This window comes from Lepidochelys kempii, unplaced genomic scaffold (assembly GCF_965140285.1).
Source record: "Lepidochelys kempii isolate rLepKem1 unplaced genomic scaffold, rLepKem1.hap1 scaffold_29, whole genome shotgun sequence".
Classification (NCBI taxonomy): Eukaryota; Metazoa; Chordata; order Testudines; family Cheloniidae; genus Lepidochelys; species Lepidochelys kempii.
In genome coordinates, this window is record NW_027621931.1 from 3,002,720 (window position 1) to 3,021,562 (window position 18,843).

At 50.0% G+C, this 18,843-nt stretch overlaps 1 protein-coding gene and 1 non-coding gene across 2 annotated transcripts in view; both read right to left on the reverse strand.

Annotated features, from left to right (window-relative positions):
• LOC140904470 (uncharacterized) overlaps positions 1-18,843 on the reverse strand; it is a 186,423-nt gene that overhangs the window by 120,159 nt on the left and 47,421 nt on the right. The gene's annotated exons all lie outside the window — the stretch shown is intronic.
• TRNAT-UGU (transfer RNA threonine (anticodon UGU)) lies at positions 6,925-6,998 on the reverse strand. Its single transcript has one exon. It is a non-coding gene; the product is annotated as a tRNA-Thr (tRNA).

The window sequence follows — 18,843 nt, forward strand, 5'->3', positions numbered from 1 at the left end:
AAACAGCTGTTCTGGGGTGGGCAGGAAGTGCTGGGAAGGAGCGTGGGGAGTTGCTCAGTGGGGGTGTGTCTCTCTGGGTGGGGTCTGTGTGTGTTTATGCACAAGCTGATTGTGATGTCACGGAGGCCAACAGCAAAGAGTGTTGGGGGTCAGCATTCTTGCCCTGCCGTCAGTCTGCCAACTGGCTTGGTTGACAACGGCTGGTGACCCAAGGAGCTGCTGAGAGACGCGGACCATCCCTCTGTCAGCAACTTCTTGAATCAGCTATTTCCACAGGTGTTTGAGGAACAAAAGGATGAGTTTTTACAGAAGGTAATTCCCAGATTCTTTCCCTGCTCATTAGATCGCACACGACAGGTCGGTGCCTCCTTCTCCTGGGGACGGGTGGGGGCGGGTGTGGCAACAGGCAGGTCTCAGCGTTCCCTTTTGATTTGAAAGTGGCCATCTCTCAGGTCTCCTCCTGCTTCAGCCGGTCAGGTTCTTTGGAGGCAGATTTAGATGATTTTATCTTTCAGCAGACTAGTCGGGGGGAATTTCCAGGGATAGAACCAAAAGGGAAGATAACAAAACTCGTGTAGAATTTAGATTGAGATCTCCATCAATAGTCTTTCCCTTGGAGTTGCCCCTAATGCACTCCTTGCCTTCAAGTTGGGAATAGAAACCCTTTGTCTCCTGTCATGACTGCCAAAGAAATGTGTGTTGAGAGAATATCGATCTCAGAATTTACATGATTGAAATGCACATAAATGAGCTCAAATAATGCAGAAGAAATTAATCTTAAGATATTGAAAGTGATACAGCTCCACTCCCATCCCCTGGCTGTCATCTTGGCAGTTCTCTCAGAAAGAATCTCATGGCGATAGATCTCAAAACTCTCTACAAATTCCACTCTACCCCCTTGGGCTAGAGAAAAGAGATGTGTCGATCCCCCCCGCCCCACAATTCCTTTCCAGGAAAGGGGTTTCAATCAACTGTCGCCTACATTTGTCATGGGTCTCTGTAGCCAGACAGCCAGCCCCCCCCCCCCCCCCTCAGACCAGCATTGCTGGAAACACAGGAGGAAGCAGGAACAGGGCACTTAACATATATTCCAGCACAGCCTTTGAAGCTGTGAAAGCACAGGTGTGCTGCTACAATGTGCCTCTGGGAACAGATACAATGATTAAGCTCACAGCAGGCAGAGGCCCTGTGACAGAATTCGGAGACATCAGAGCATTGACAGGCAAAGCTAAGATGCGTTCCCTTCAGGGAAACAAGGGGGCACCATCTAAAGGACATAAAAACAAGCGAGAGCCAACCCAGGAGGAAAAGGAGCTTAGAGCCAAGTTGTGGAGACAATGTCTGGCTTTAGGTTATCCCAGAGATGTGATAAATGGACTGCCCACAGAGCGGCTAAAATTATTCACCACCTTTAAAAGAGCTGACTGGGAGACAACTCATGCTACTCCCAGTGCACCTCTGCAGCTCTCTCCTCTTTCCCCACCTGCAGACACCCGATATACTCCATTGCTGCGGCAACTGCAAGAGTTACCAGAGCAGGGAAACTAGCTTGCGGGGGTCAATCTCCTCTCCTAATAAACCAGCTTAAATCCAAAGAGGAGAAAACAACAGCAAAAGACCCCCGGATACATGTAACTGTAAATGACAAACACATTATTCCTTTCTTAATGGACACAGGGGCTCAAAGGTCCATGATTAAGCGAGAAAGTTTTCAGGGCTCGCCACCTACTGGCGGAAAGCAGGTACTTGTTACAGGGGTAAATGGCAGTACCATAACTTACCCATTAGTTAAGATAAAACTGGATATCTCATTGCAACCCCACCATCAGCCCCGAAAATATGAGGTGATTTTGGGCAATGCCAACATACTGGGCATGGACGTTTTAAGAGGAAAGAAGGGAAGGATTAATGGGGAAAGATGGGCTTTTGGAGTCAGTTCTGTTCCTCATGCCACCCACCTGGAAGAGGAAAGCCCTCCCCACTATTCTGTAAACTTACTTAGCAGCACACCTGCTCTCCCGCCCTCAACAGTAACAAACACAAAGCAGTATAATGTCCCAGATGAGGCCATAAGCCCTGTTACTGACCTGATCAAAGATTTGGAACAGCGAGGAATTTTAATTCGTACCCACTCTCGTTTAATTCTCCTGTGTGGCACATCAAGAAACCAAATGGCAAATGGAGACTCACTATCGACTATAGGAAGCTAAACAGTAACACTGGACCATTAACTGCAGCAGTCCCTAGCATAACAGATATTGTAAACACCATACAAACCTGGGATAAACCCTGGCTAGCAGTATTAGATGTAAAGGACATGTTCTTCATGGTCCCTTTGCAACCAGCTGACCAGGAAAGATTTCCTTTTACTTGGAAAGGTGTACAATACACTTTTACCCGAATGCCACAAGGGTTTAAACACTCACCCACTATTTGCCATGGGGCACTGGCAAAGGTCCTAGATGACCTTATACTGCCACCCAATGTACAAACTGTGCAATACATTGATGACATCTTAATAGGTGGGAAAACCTCAGAAGAGGTACAGAAGGCTATGAATCAAATCAAAGGAGCACTAGAAGCCCTTAATTTAGAGTTACCAGCTGAGAAATGCCAAGGTCCCTCCCAAGAGATAAAATTCTTAGGTACTGTATGGATGGGAGGTGGGAGGTCTGTGCCTAATGACACTGTGCAAGAGCTAAATCAGGCACCCTCCCCTGAAAGTAAAGATCAATTGAGACAGATTTTGGGAACCCTGGGGTTTTGGAGAAAACATGTACCTGGCTTTGCCATTATAGCCAGACCATTGTACAATTTGTTAAAGAAAAGTGCTGCCTGGGAATGGGCTCCTGCCCATGAGGAAGCCCTCAGGCAACTGATAGGGGAGATACACACCTATCAGGCTCTGGGTCCCATACATCCTGAAGCCCCACTCCATTTGTACCTAACTGTGGGAGCCACTGGAATGTCTTATGCTCTCTGGCAAGAAAGTGACACTGCTCCCAGACGACCAATTCAGTTTGGTTCCAAGTCATGGCAAGGGTCACAGGCTAACTACACGCCTTATGAGAAGGTCCTTCTGGCAGCTTACACAGCCTTGAGAGAAACTGAGGAATTAACTCAGGATAAGGACATCACAATTCACACTCCTCTTCCAATCATTAAACCTATATTGGAAGGGAAAGAGTTACCACCTGGTGTAGCACAAAAGATGACTATCCAAAGATGGGCACTTTACATACACCACAGGGTAGGGAGTGCAGACACTGCACAAAACCCCACTATGATTCAGGAATCCCTATGGAAAGTAGGAATGCCTGATGAATACCGCCTACCTCCACAGCAGTCTCCCATTAAGGATGCTGCCCCATTTGATCCTTCTAAGCCTGAGGGAGTATGGTTCACTGATGGCAGTGCCAGGCTGGTCAAAGGCAAATGGAAGGGAAAAGCTGCAGCAGTGCCTGCAGACCCCTCTGCAGCACCCCTAACTTCTGAAATTGATGGGTCAGCACAACTTGCAGAATTGGCTGCAATTAAACTGGCCTGTGAAGCAGGAGCCACCGCTGTATATACGGACTCCTATGCGGTATGGGCAGGTGCCACTCAGTGGATCACTAACTGGAAAAATAACCACTGGGAAATAGGAGGTAAACCAGTCTGGGGACTGGAATACTGGAAGTGGTTATATCAGCATGGCCTGCAAGAACCCCTGTCTATGGGACATGTCTCAGCTCATCAGAGGAATAATACCCCAGCTGCACAGTTAAACGATTTAGCCGATGCAGCTGCCCAGCTCTTTACCACACAAGTAGAATGGGAACGCTTATATTCATGGTTACATGATAATTTAGGACACACGGGAAGTGATGAGTTAGTGCGGCAAGCACATATCAGGGGGTGGCCTATCACCCACAGACAGGCTAGAGACCTGGTGCAAGCCTGCACTATTTGTGCTGAGACTAGAAAACATATAGCAGAAGGACAAAGGTTTGCCAGGCTAAGAGATGGAAAAACACTATGGGCAACCTGGCAGGTCGACTATGTCGGACCAGTGCCCACTACAAGGCAGAGGTGGAAATACATCTTGACTGGGGTAGAAATTGTTTCAGGGATTGGTTTTGCATATCCAACCCGATTGGCAACAGGGTTGTCCACAGTTATGGGACTAAACCGCTTAACAGCAATTGTCCCAATGCCTCAAGAAATCCAATCAGATAATGGTTCGCATTTTAAGAATAAACTTGTAAGGGAATGGACCCTTAACCATGGAGTCCAATGGACCTTCCACCTTCCATATCGACCTCAATCTAATGGCATGGTCGAGCGCTGGAATGGGTTGCTAAAGAATCACTTGAAGCCTACTGATGGCACATGGGGAGATAGACTGGACGAAGTGGTGCAGAGATTAAACAACAGACAGACTCCTACAGGAAGTCCAATCAGCAGGGGATTCTTCCCTACAGGGAAAGCTATCTCCCCTGCCAGAACACCACTGCACAGTTCCAAGTATGCCCCCGGAGACACTGTTGTGATTAAACACCCAGCCCTGGGAACCTTTACCTGCGTTTTGCACGCCTATATAGAGAAAGGTGTATGGAGTGCCTTAAATGCTGATAAAAGGCTAATAACCATTACAGAGGCTTGGATCGCATCCAAGACCGGCTGACCATGTGATTTATTGCAGGAATGGTCCCATGGTTCCGAGCAACCTGCCAGCTAACCTGTCAGCAAAATGGACCATGCAGCAGACCTGTTTGATCACTAGAGACTATTATGGACTGTTGATATATTTGCCATTACTTATAATAGCAGGTGTAATTTTTGCTTTTAGTGTTAAAATAAGTTTTTTAGCTAGAACACGACCCACCAGAGATATGTTCCTGCAAGCCCTCATGATCCTTCTGTTGGCTCCAGTCACCTTGGCAATACCAGAACATCCTCTTCGGGGAGCAATCCAAACCATCGCCTCAGCTGCTGGTGCTACAAATTGCTGGATGTGCACCTTGCTAGATTCAACCAATGCACTGGGAATTGAATTTGTACCAGTGCATGCAGTGGCTGAGAATGGACAAACCTCATGGATGCAATGGTTAGCTCAACACTTGGGATTCTCCCTCTCCCCGTTTTTACATTCGGTTGTGAATACTGTTTTAACCATTTTAATTATTGTAAATTTTTTTTGTGTAACTTTATGTATTATGAAGCGTTTGATTCAAACTGCTCTTTCCTCCACGCAAATCAGATACCTAGAGCTAAAAAGGGATCCTACCCAATTCCGCGAACCCTCATCCTCTAATTTGGTTGTTGGGTATTTCTAGATTTCCCCAAGGAGGGCAAGAGGTGCTGGCATCACCGCCACCTTGCAATCTGGGATGTAGTGTGGTGCATCAGGGGGTGGAATGTAGCCAGACAGTCAGCCCCCCCCCCCCTCAGACCAGCATTGCTGGAAACACAGGAGGAAGCAGGAACAGGGCACTTAACATATATTCCAGCACAGCCTTTGAAGCTGTGAAAGCACAGGTGTGCTGCTACAATGTGCCTCTGGGAACAGATACAAGGATTAAGCTCACAGCAGGCAGAGGCCCTGTGACAGACATGGCTCTTAGCCCCTACTAAATAGCGTGATGCACACACCCCAACATCCTAGGTGGGAAAATATTTACCCTGATAAAAGAAGTGTCCAGTAGTCGAAACTTATTGTTTCTCTCCTTTGCAAGTGTAAACTACTCTTGCGAAAGCTGGCGTCACCCCGACAGACCAGCCTCAATTTGGCATAAGAAAGGAGAAAGAGAATAAAGGAGTACAGAGGTATAAGTAGGGGACCTACAGCACCATGATTCTGGAGTGCTTTTCACTATCTATCTGCTGGTCAGATAAGTGACAGCCTCCCAAGGCTTTTGCAGCTAAGAGGGTCCCTACGCCTTGTCCCTTATTCGTCTTTCCGTGGAATTGAGTGACCGATCCTGGCTTGGCACCGCTGGAATCGAGAGATGCAAGGAGGGTAAGAAGCACCCACACCTGATCTCCTATCTTTAGTGTACACATATTTTGAAATAGAGCTCTATACTTTGTTTTCTTTCTTTGGGATTGTGGCTTCAGTTTTGTAACTTGTTTGTGTGTGTAACATCTCTACATTTAAATAAGTAGGCACTAGCAATTTTGTAACCACATGATTAGAATCTAGCTTAATAAATTTTGGTAACCATTTGTGCATAAGCCTGACTTGTTTTCTCTGGTTTACTGTAAAGCAGCCGACACAATTAAAGAACCTCAGCCGTTTTGGCTCTAAAGCCTGGCCATTAGGTGAGAGTACTAAGAGCCTAGCGTTGAGTTGTGCCGCCTCCACGGGGTAAACTCTTGGGGCATCTGTCAGTCAATCCTGGCTGCCCGCTGCGAAGGAGCTCTGAGCTCTAGCAGTTAAAGTCACGGGTGTGGAGATGCTCTTAGTGCTGCCATTGGGGCACCTGTCAGTCAGTATTGACTGCCCGCTGCGAAGGAGCTCTGAGCTCTAGCAGTTAAAGTCACGGGTGGTTAGGACCTTGGGGCATCCGTCAGCCTAGCCCGGGCTGCCCGCCGCGAAGGGACAGTGCGTCCTAGCGGTTAAAGTCATGGATGGTATAAACGGGCATAGCTGGCACCTCACCAAACATCCTTGGCCGTCGGCTAACACAGCCCCAATGAGCCACTTGGTGTGAGAGCTCAGACCTGCCCCTGTCCCAGAGGGAGGGGGTCATCTGCGAGGGGACTGCACCACTGACCTATCAGCTCTTAACACCCAAACTTTCAGTCACTCTATCATCAGTGCCTGTGCGTGTAATTTAAACAGCAAAACCAGCATCACTGGGCTAGACCAAAGGTCCACCTATCTCTGTATCTTGTCTTCTGACAGCAGCCAGTACCAGGTGCCCCAAAAGCCACTCAACAAGGCACCACTGGGAGTTGAACCCAGGATCTCCTGTTTACAAGACAGGTGCTTTAGCCAGCTAAGCCATGGTGCCCGTCTCTGGCTAACGTATGGTGTCTGCCCACACCTGACTCCCTGCCAACGCCCCCCACGGCCGGACAAGCGTTGCTTGTGTTGGATTCTGTAAAGCAGAGAAGCAGGTGAAGTTTTGCTCCCAAGGTGTGTGTGTGATTCTTTGGACAAGTCTGCGCTACAAAATTAAGTCAGTGTAACGACATTACTTTGCGGGGTAAAAAATTTAACCCCCCTGAGCAATGCCATTATGCCAACCTAATCCCAGTGTAGATAGCACTGGATTAACAGGGGGACTTCTTCCCACCCACTCTGTCTCCTTGGCTGAGGCCTGCTGGTCCACCTTTCGCTCGCTCCTCTCCTCCCCCAAGGCCTCATTGCCGGCTGCTCGTGCCTCTCCGCCCCCTACCCCACGGTCTGCCTGCCACCCACACTTCTCTGCCCCCTCTCCTGAGACAGACTCTGCCCGCCACCCACACTTCTCTGAGCCCTCCCATGAGACCTGCCCAGCCTGCCACACACTCCTCTCTGTCCCCTCCCCTCACCTGCCCTGAGAACCGCTCACACCTCTCTGCCCCTCCCACGAGGCACCTGCCCGGAGGAAGTTGTGGCTCTTCAGTTTCAGTGCCTGAGCATCCTTGGCCCCAGTGGGAGCCAGGCTACGTCTACACGACAGAGTTATGCTGCTTTAGTTAAAGCGTTTTAATTAAGCCGCTGTTGCATGTCCACACTAGGCTGCTTGTGTCACCGGAGCGCATCCAGGCTAGCAGCTCTTGGATCGCCACAGAGAGCAGTGCATTGTGGGACGCTATCCCACTGTGCAACTGGCCGCAGGGTGCTTTGGGAAGGGTTTGCAATGCCTCGTGGGCAGCCACACGAGGCAGGTTTCTCTATCCCATTGTTCCATGGGCATCCGACTCGATTGCCAGCTACTTTTCAGCTGCCGTGGGCGTGGTGGGCAGAGAGTGTGTCTGTGTTGGGGACAGACAGTGTGTGTGTTCGGGGAGCGTGTGTGTTGTGGAAGAGTGAGTGTGTTGGCACGCTGTCCCTAAGTTCCGACAGCTGCTGGAAGCAACCAGTCCTGAGTCAGGCAGAGGGGGACACCCCAGTCCTGAGTCAAGGGGAGGGGGACACCCCAGTCCTGAGTCAGGGGGAGCAGGACAGCCCCGACATCAGCCCCCACTTCCCGCACTGGCTCAGCACAGCTCAGCAGTCTCGGTCACATACACACACTGCTGCCTGCCTGGCTGTGTGTCAGGGTGCAGGACGAGGGGGGTTTAGAGGGCCATGGGCCCAGCACTTTTTAGCAGCCCTAAGAACGGACGACGGACGGGGGAACAAGGTGGAGCCTTGGGGGAAGAGGCGTTCTGTGGGTGTGGCCTCGGAGGGAGGGGTGGCATCAGGGAGAAGGGGCGGTGTGAGATTGGGGCCTCAGGGAGAAGGGGCGGAGTGAGTGAGGGCTGGGGGGAAAGGGGTGTCATGGGGGCGTCACAGTTCGGACACCGGTGGCCCCCCCACTGTAAGGAATATTCCACCACCCCTGCTCTGGGTCCTAGGTGTGGTGAATTTGTCAGGTCTGTTGCCGGCACCCAGTGCCAGGAGGCTGAACAACAGCTTGAGTTGGTTCGTTACCCGGTGTGCTACACCCAATAATCACAACGGGGTGGAGAAGCAGAAAAGTTTATTTGCAGCTGCAAAAAGGTACAGGGAGAAGAAAATCTCAAATCCTGCACAACAGAGCAGGAAGTTACACAGGCTTTTATACATCCTTTTTCCCAGCATACTTATCCAATAGCAAGCTGCCCCAAGTATCCATATAGCCAGCCAATCCAGTTCCCAGCTAGTTCCCTGATTCTCTGTATCATTTGTTAAACGAAACATAAAGCTGCTTTATTCAGCATTGTTCTTCCATATCTCCCCTGTTTGGCCTTGCTTAGTTTCAGGCAGTCTGACTCTGCAACATACTGTTGCAGATTCTCAGCATAACTGCTGTGTGTGCCTCCAGGCCGGGGGGGCGGGCAAGGACACCTGGGCCTAGTGCAAGGGGGCTTCATAGACACTCATGGTCTTCCATCTCCTCGAGTTACCTAGTGGCCATGCCCCAGTGTCCCCAACAGGTCTGAGACAGGAGTTGCTTGTGAATGACAGTGACCCCTTTGCCAATTGGCACCAATAAGCTTTTGTCACACATTGCGACGGGGCAAGGCAAGACGGCTATAGTTAAGTAGTGCGGAACAGGTATTTTAGCCCCAGCCTAAACAAATCCTTGGTACTATGGTAACCAAATGGCAGTTGTTTCAGGTTAATCAAGACACCTGGGGCCAATTAAGATCCTTCTAGAAAGCAGTGGAGATAGCTAGGTTGATTGGAATACCTGAAGCCCATCAAGGCCTGGCTGGAACTCGTGAAAAGCCTCCCAGTTCGTCAGTGAGGCGCATGTGTCAGGATCTGTAGGAGGAAGCCGTGCTGTTGGAGGAACCAAGCAGTGCAAATCCATATCAGGTGCAAGGAAGGAGGCCCTGAGGTAACAGCGAAGGAGAGACTGAGTGGGGGCTACTGTGGGGAAGCGGCCCAGGGAATTGTACACGTCCTATTTCCCAAAAGTCAGCTACCATAGCTGCTACTATTAGGGTCCCTGGGCTGGAGCCCAGAGTAGAGGGTGGGCCCAGGCTCCCCCCTCCCCTCCCTGATTAATCATGGATACTGGGAAACAGAGATTGTGCATGGGAGGGTTGCTTCTCCTCACCTCCCTTGCTGGCTTATGATGGCTCAGTAAGCTGTGGCCCTTGCCTCTAGGGAGAGAGAAGGGCTATGTGGACGGTCACAGTGAGCCTCTGAGGCTAGCAAAATCCACCAGGAAACGTGGGACTCATAGAGACAAGGACAGAGCTTTGTCACAACATGCACTGAGCTATACCCTCACACCCTGATATAATAGAAAGACCAGCACAAAAAACAGAGAAAGGAACAATAAGATACTAAAATAACAACAGTTGGAACTCTCCATTTCTCTCAGTCTTAGGGTGGATGGGTACGAAGAGCTGTAGCTACAGTTGAGGAACCAGGCGATCGGACAGCTGGCCCAGCCCTCCATACTAGTACCTCTCTGACATATAGGGAAATGGGTCAAAATTGGAATTCATGTCATGACTCACTTCCCATAGGGGATCGGTCTGTCTCAGGCTCTGTCTATACTTCAAACACTGGAAGTATTCTTCTGACAACCTAACACTGTCTACGCTGGGGCTGAGGTCACATTAACTACTTCTCTCAGTGGAGTGGACTTTTCACACCCCTGAGAGAGGTGGCTACGTCAACATCGCTTTTCAGCATAGACCAGACTTTAGATGGCTTCTTGACCTAAAAGGTAATGGACTTCAGCCTTTTCCTTGGTGGTTGAGGACTGCAACTTTCCTACCTGCTGAACACATCCTATGACAGATGACTTTCCTTTGCAAATTAGAGAAGTGGGGAAGTCAGTGACCCTTACAGTCTAAGTGTAAGAACTTGTAAAAACTTCTACAAATTGTCTCTTCGAATAATTTTGCTTTCACTAGAAATAGACTTTGAAAGTAAGCAAAATAAGTTCTATTTGAAACACAAAAATTTAAAATCTATACTGGGCCAATATTCACTTATACACTCTCACACACATTCTTCCACCCCAACCATTGGAGTGAGGTTTTCTACCAGAACTCCTTACACTACAGGGGGTAAATTAAAGCAAATTAACTTTTCAAGATCAGCTGTCACTTCCTGTATGACTAACAAAACAAAAAAAACAAGACACTTTGTTTTACAAAGTGATTCAGATTATCACACAATTAGTCTCCTACTCTTTAACCAATAAATTCATTTTAATTGGAAACAATAACATATTCAAAGAGCTCAAATTCTTATCATATGAGTTCATTTTCTTTTAATCCCCGTTGCCAACAACTGAACCTTGGCTCTAGTTCTGGTTTGTCCCAACATAGGTCCCAACCAATTCTCTGAGTTCACATATCGCTGGTTCTTCTAAAAGGCATTTATCGGTATAACTATATTGCTCAGGGCTGTGAAAAATCCAGAGTTGAGCAATGTAGTTACACAGCCCTAACGCCCTGTGTAGATAGCGCTACGTCAGCAGGACATATAGCTTGAGGGGGCTGGACTAATGAAGTCCGACGGCAGAGATCTCTCCCATTGGCTTAGAGCATCTGTAATAGCATGCTACACCAGTGCAGCTACATGGGGGCAGCTGTGCCAACATCAGCTTTATTGTGAAGCCGGAGCAACAGACACAAAACCAGAGAATCAGGACTCAACATGCGAGTATCTGGAAGTCTGAAACTGGAACCGGACACGTTCGTTGCCTCATTGGTACCATCATTTCCACAGCCTGAAAGTCCTTGTTTCTGTGAAAATAGAATGAATTATATTGAAATTATAATTCATTAAAGAAATGCTACTTGAAGGGTACTTGAAGCCATCTGGCCTGACCCTGTCACAACCCCTATGTTCACTCTTCTAGAAAACTATGATCAATTATTTACATAGTATGGCTTGTTTGAGGTATCATTTGAAAATGCATAATCTACAGAATATTATCCTCCTGTTAAAATATGTGTAGCAACACTATGTAAAATTATGAGATTTTACTGTATCCTATTAGTGAAAAAGTTACAATTCTGTGGAACACCCTCAGACCAGTTCCTCAGAGACAGCAAGGCAAGCAGCTGGTCAAATTGCCATTCTCCAGGAGGGGGAAGGTGTGAAGAAGACATTTACATTCCTTCACAGGGACCACTTGAAGCTCATAGCTACAACAGACAGCCGGTCACCATGACTCAGCTGAGAACTGAAGTTGTTTGTCGTACAAAGGACTGAATTATAAAAAGAGGGGAGGAAAATGCTTGAGACTCTCTCTCTCCCCCTTTTCCTCTGCTCATGACAGCTCCTGAAGAAACTGAACTTGGCAGCAGGGGCGAATTAGGGGGACTTCTGGCTGAAAGGACAGCCAGCCTGCCTCAGGATATAGTGAGAGAAACATTTGCTTTGTATCCGTTTTAGCTTGTTAACTTAGATGTTAGTTTGGGTTTTATCTTGCATTTCTTTTGTAAACAATTCTGGCTTTTATACCTCATTACCTGTAGTCAATTAATATGGTTTTTTTGCCGGTAGTTAGCCATCTCATTTTATTGTTTCATCTAACCAGTGTGTTGGGATTAAAGTGTGTTGGAAAATCCATTTGGGATAACAAGGCTGGCACGTGTCATTTTCCACTGATGAAATGACAGACTTCATATGACCTTGCGTCGTTCAGTAGTGTGTTGGACAGTGAAAGATGCACAAAAGTCCAAGACCAGAGAATTTTCTGGGGTTCTCCTGTGGTGCACTGTAATTCGTGAGTCGCTGACTAACAGCGCTCAATACTGTGTAGCTGGCAGCGAGTTACATGCTGGAGACTGGGTGTTAACTGCCCAGGAGTGGCTGTTCTCACAGTAAAGCAGTGTAAAAGCCACCCCAGCTTGGGCAACTGAGGGGAAACAGCTGTTCAACCAGTCAAGATTGCACTGTGGTTAATGTCACAGACACTCAATTTCAAAGCATCTCCTAAAACACAGAGAAAGTAAATCCATGTCCCAGAAGTTGAAGACTCCAGACAGAGGACAAGTCTCCCTGGAACTGCTTCTTGCAGAGAGAGAGAGGTCCAGACACAATGAGAGAGTCCTGGGGAAGCTGGGAACACTAAGAATGGGCTGGTGGGGTTCAGTGGAGAAAGGGAACAGGAAGGGCAGGGATATCACTGAATGCAGGATCTCAGCAGTCCTAGATGTCAGGATAGCACCTAGTGCAGCCCATTGGAAAACATAATCCCAACTATACATATAAAATGATGGGGTCTACATTAGCTGTTTCCACTCAAGAGAGGGATCTTGGAGTCATTGTTGATAGTTCTCTGAAAACATCCACTCAGGGTGCAGAGGCAGTCAAAAAGCAAACAGGGTGTTGGGAATCATTAAGAAAGGGATAGATAATAAGACAGTACATAACTTGCCTCTATATAAATCCATGGTACGCCCACATCTTGAATATTGTGTGCAGATGTGGTCGGCCCATCTCAAAAAAGATACATTGCAATTGGAAAAGGTTCAGAAAAGGGCAAAAAAACCCGGACTAGGAGTATGAAACAGCTTCTGTATGAGGAGAGATATGTAAGACTGGGATTTTTCAGCTTGGAAAAGAGACAAGAGGGCATATGAGAGAGGTCTATAAAAGCATGTCTGCTGTGGAGAAATTAAAGAAGGAAGTGTTATTTACTCCTTCTCAGAACACAAGGACTAGGAGTCAACCAATCAAATTAAAAGGCAGAGGTTTATAAGAAACAAAAGGAAGTATTTCTTCACACAAGGCACAGTCAACCTGGGGAACTCCTTGCCAGAGGACGTTGTGAAGGCCAAGATTATAATAGGGATACAAAAAAAACAAACAAACACCATGAGAAATCTATTGAGGACAAGTCCGTGAATGGTTATTAGCCAGGATAGGCAGGGATGGTGTCCCTAACTTCTGTTTGTCATAAGCTGTGAATGGGTGACAGGAGATGAATCACTTCATGATTCCCTGTTCTGTTCATTCCCTCTGGGACACCCGGCGCTGGTCACTGTCGGAAGACAGGACACTGGGCTAGATGGACCTTTGGTCTGTCCCAGTGTGGCCGTTCTTAAATACCAGGGAACCTAGTGAGTCCAGTGCAATGGGAGGGAGTAGGAAAATCCCTGGCTGTGGAGAACACTGGGAAATTAGAAACTATCATTCACAAGCAACAGACTCTAAATAGTCTAGAAAAGCAGAATGTGAAAAATAAGAATTGGGGTCATGTGACTTCAGGAATGAGGGACTCAAAAAACCAAGTCTGCAGAGAAGGTAGATTGTGATTAGTGCACATGGGTATGGGGGGAGCAACTCTCCAGGTCTCAAGGATTTTCACCAGCAACCGAGGCCATTGTCCCATGCACGGGGCAATCCGGAGCAGTGAGGAGTTGTGTCATCTGTAATCCTGGCTGAGTTTCAATGTTCTGCTGCTGGAGCTCCCTTGTCTGGATTCCCCCAGCCAGCATTCAAGGTCTGTGTGATCAGTAACCCTGGACCAGCCGCTCTGACCCCAGCAGCCTGCTTCTTACACCCCAAGCACATTCTGGTCTGGGTGGAGAAGGCTCAGTGTTTGAGAGAAGGCCAGGGGTAGGAAGCTTCTGCTCGTTATGCTGGACCTAACCCCCCGTTTTACTTGTGCAAACAGGAGATATTTGACACTGTGCGATTCTGCTCCTGTGCTCTCTTCCCACAGCGTTCAGCAGCAGGGGAGGGTCTCTGGTCGTGTGTGTGTCACTGGCATGCTGGGGTGATGCTGGAACAGGACAGAGCAGAGGTGGCATTGTGGGGGTGGCGTGAACCTCATCTCTTCAGTTCCCCTTCCAAGAACCGAGGGGACAGGAACCCTTACCCAGCGAGGTCACAGTCTCATAGGTCTCCTGCATGACATCTCTGGAGAGGGCTCTCTGAGCGGGGTCCAGCAGAGCCCCCTCTTCCCTGGTGAAATACACAGCCACCTCCTCGAAGGTCACCGGCCCCTGAAAGAGCCAGAGCCCCACACTCAGGACCTGCTGCCCCACTCACAGCCCCACTATTCACGGGGGAGAGGAGCCAATCCAACGGAAACTCTGGGTGGACCGCAGCCAACAGAGTCCCACACCCACCCCACTCAGACCACCCAGGAAACACCAGGGTGAGGGGGCGAAGAGACACCCCTCCTCTCTCCCAGCAGATCCATCACACACCGACTAGCCACAGATTGATACCGGAGATGCTGCCCCGAGCAGAGTCTAGGGAGAGATCTCTTGTAGGAAGCCCAACACCCTCCTCCTTGTGAGGAGCTGGATATGAGGCAGGAGAATCTCCCCTAAGCCTGACTGGTGGCTTCCCCCTTCATATTTAAAGGCACCCACTGGTTAGTTGGGTCAGGCTCCAGCACTAGGAGTCTGGTCCTTTTTCCCAGCCCCATCTACGTGCGTTATTTTCTGTTCACCAAATTGGAGCATTTCCACCTCCGAACCTCATGGGTCTGTTCCAAGAATCTAGGCCACTTATTAAACAACTCCCAGCAGGTCTGCCACCCCCTGGTCTCCTCCCTTTCTCAACCCTGTGCATTTCCTGTCCCCGCTCCAACCTCCAAACCAGACGGTGCAAACCTTCCCCTCTCCCGTGTATTTGCTGTCCCTCTCCCTCCTGCAGGAACAGATCAGAACCCCCCCAATAATCCCTACCTGAGCTGGCTCCCCTGCAGCTATGTCGCTCCCCTGTCCCATGGGAGGACGGGATGAACCGGAACGAAACGTGAGCGTCGTTCTGCAGCCTGATCGGGCGAGAAGGGCCGTTGTGGAGGTTTGGGAACGGGCATTAGTTCATTTCACATCACGCTTCCCCAGGCTCTTTCCTTGCAGAGCGAGATCCGAGATTCTGCCGTGCTGAGAAAATGCTAAAAGAAAAGGAGTACTTCTGGGACCTTAGAGACTAACCAATTTATTTGAGCATGAGCTTTCGTGATCTACAGCTCACTTCATCGGATGCATACCGTGGAAACTGCAGCAGACTTTATATACACACAGAGAATATGAAACAATACCTCCTCCCACCCCACTGTCCTGCTGGTAATAGCTTATCTAAAGTGATCATCAAGTTGGGCCATTTCCAGCACAAATCCAGGTTTTCTCACCCTCCGCCTCCAACACAAATTCACTCTCCTGCTGGTGATAGCCCATCCAAAGTGACAACTCTCTACTCAATCTCTGGATTACAGCAGAGACCTGGCCCCTCCTGCCAGGCTAAGCCCACAGACACACTTTTAACCTCTTTTCTCTCTCCCGCATCCCAAAACAAAGTCTCTGAACGCAATCCTAGAAAAAAGCAGAACCAAAGGAGTCCCTTTCGAGGATTCCCTCTGACACTGACCCCACGGCAGCCACACCCCAGCAGGAGGGACATGGAGTCAGGAACTGGGTTTTCCTCTCTCTGATCCTCGTCTTGTCCACAGGAAAGTGATTCTCCCCACAGTGCAGTAATACATCTGTCTGGGCAGATGAGAGAGCTGGAAATCTCTTTCAAAACTCTTTTATCCCACGGACCCTGTCAGTCTCTCTATCTCCTTTTCCCTGTGCCCTCTCCATGCCTGTCTGCTAGGAAACTCTCATTCCTGGGTTGTTTGCTCCCCCATGGCTGGATTTGCTCCTGCAAATGGCAGGAGAAATGGGGTGGGGGGCTGTTTGTGTAGAGTCATTTTATAGGCCTTCACTGCCTGCCTGGGATTTCCCCATTGCCTGCCTACGACCCCCACCTGCCCTCCACCAGGATCTGCCAGCCCATTTGCCTGGGACCCCCTCCTCCTCCCAGCAGGACCCCCTGACGCTTTACAGGAGGACCCCTCACTCTGCACCAGGGACCGCCCCACCACAGCTCTGTGCACTGGGCATGGCAATGGTCCCAAGAGCCAGCTGGGCAATCCCAGACAGAGCCCCTGGCACAGCACCAGGCAGCGTCTAATCCCCTGCCCCACCTGCCCAAGAGACCCCCACCCCCACTGGTCTGCAGCCAACAGGCCCCCAGCCATACCCACCTCCAGGACCCATAGCCTTAGGGCTGGGCACATCAGAACTACACCCCGAAACCCCAAACCCTCCAGAACCCACCTACCTGACTAGGGCCCCCCCTGCCCAGCCACCCAGAGGCCTCCCCCTACCACAATGCCCCTTCAGCTCCCGCTGCAATCTCCCCACACAGACACCTGCCCCCCCCCCAGCAACAGTGTTCCCTCACAGTGTTTGGTAAGTGGATAGAAAGTTATCACCACCCCCTGCTGGCCAGTCACACAGGCAGAGGGAGCCCGGGGGGACGCCTCTTTCACAGGAGAAGGGAAGCCATGGAGGGCCAAAATAAGTAAGACATTTCCATACTCTGTCACTAGCAAATAATGGCCACCGTGGATCCACCCCAGAGTTGGCTACAGCTTTGCACTGCGGGAAGCCCCCCCTCACGGAGACCCTTTGTCATGGGGTTTGGGATACTTCTGGACCACGCTGCACTCAGAGGAACCTCCTCATCCCATGCCAGCTGGAGAAAAGAAAAGGGTCCAGCCAACTCTCCTGTTACCAACTGGGAACACCCATCCCCCAAACAGGGGGAGGCCCCTGGCTTTGATGGGTATTGAATCTATGGCTAGTCTCTTTTATCAGCAAACATTTTTAACAGAGAGAAAGGAGGGAACAAATGATTCTCAAAGGAGAGGGAAAGATGATCATTGTTGCAGGGGGGTTAATTTCCCAACCAGGATGGAGAAGGACTCAGGGCAACAGGTTCCCCCCAAAGAAGGACAAGTTGCTAGGATTTAGAGACATGGGGAACAGCCCCTAACCCAAGAGGATTTTTAATTGACATTTGATGATGACATCGTAAGAGGGAAACCTGAGATTTGAGATCAGTGTTCAGAAATGAAAGAGAAAGGGTGGAAATCTGAGGGATTTTGGATCCATTTATGCAAATTATAGAGAGGAAAGTGGAAAATGAGAGGGATTTTATAGCAGTTGTTGATAGGAGGTAAAAGGTGAGTGTATTTCCCACCACTATTTGGTCAATGAATAGAGCGGAAATGGGCAACATTGGCAAACGTTTGAGATCCATATTCAGGAATCTGAGAAAAGGTGTAAATCTGAGATTTTCGTCATAATTTATAATTACAGAGACAGGGAAAGCTCTCAGGGGCATATTCAATTAGAAGTAGACAACTAGAGTAAAAGTGGGGCAAACTTTTTTTATCAATCTTTGAGACGTACAGAGAAAACGTGTCACAAACTACGCAACTGAGAACATGGGATAAACGCCAACACCGGGGGGGGGGGATTTTATGTGGCTATTAAATAACGAGCTGGAAAAGGGGGACCGTTTGTCATATAAAATCCAGCCTGTCCAATACATAAACAGAAAGTGATGGTCCACCCCCCGGCTCCTGTTCACCTGGGCAGCAGGGAGCCCTCTGAGGGGCTGACTGAAGGGGGCGGGGGGGGGGGAGCTGGAGGGCTCCCTGGGGGAGGGGAGGGGGCGGTAGTGGGGGATGGGCAGGTGGGGGCAGGGGGGCAACGGTGCGGAGTTGGGGGCATCAAGTGGGACTGGGAAGCCGGGATCGGGGGCAGCCCACGGGGGACACGTCCCCTCCCTTCCCCACCCCGGCAGAGACCCGGCGTCTCCTCCCACCCCCACGCCGGGGCAGCCAGGTTGGGGGATGGCTCCGGGCTCCAACTTCCCACCGACACCAGGACAAATCGCTGCGGATAAAACAGGGGGAAGGAAATCCCGCCCCCCCCCACGGGAGGGGAGTTTCAATGGACATGAGAGGAGGAGGAAGAGACGGGGGGGGGGATCAGGGGAGACCAGAGAGCGGATTAATGGGGGGGTGGGGGGGAGTTTACAACCAGGTGGGAGCTACCGAGAGGGAAAAGGGGAAAACTGGGGGGCATTTGTGCCCGTGGGGGGGGGGAAGGGGATCCAATTAACTCCCCCGCCGCCCCCCACTTCCCCCCCGGGAATTTCCTGGCTGCACAGAGACAGTTCAACCCCCACCCCCCGCAACTCCGGCTTCTCCCCCCAACACCCCCCAAGGGACCCCGCCCACCGGGCCCCAGTCTCTGCCCCCCCCCAATCCCAGCCGTGCCAGGGGCAGAGAGTCACTTTCCTGCCCCCCCCACCAGCGCTCCCCCCCCCCGCGGGGTCTCCCACTCACCGGGTCGGGGGCGGGCAGAGCCGGGGCTGGTCCCAGCTGGAGAAAGCCCCCCCCGGCC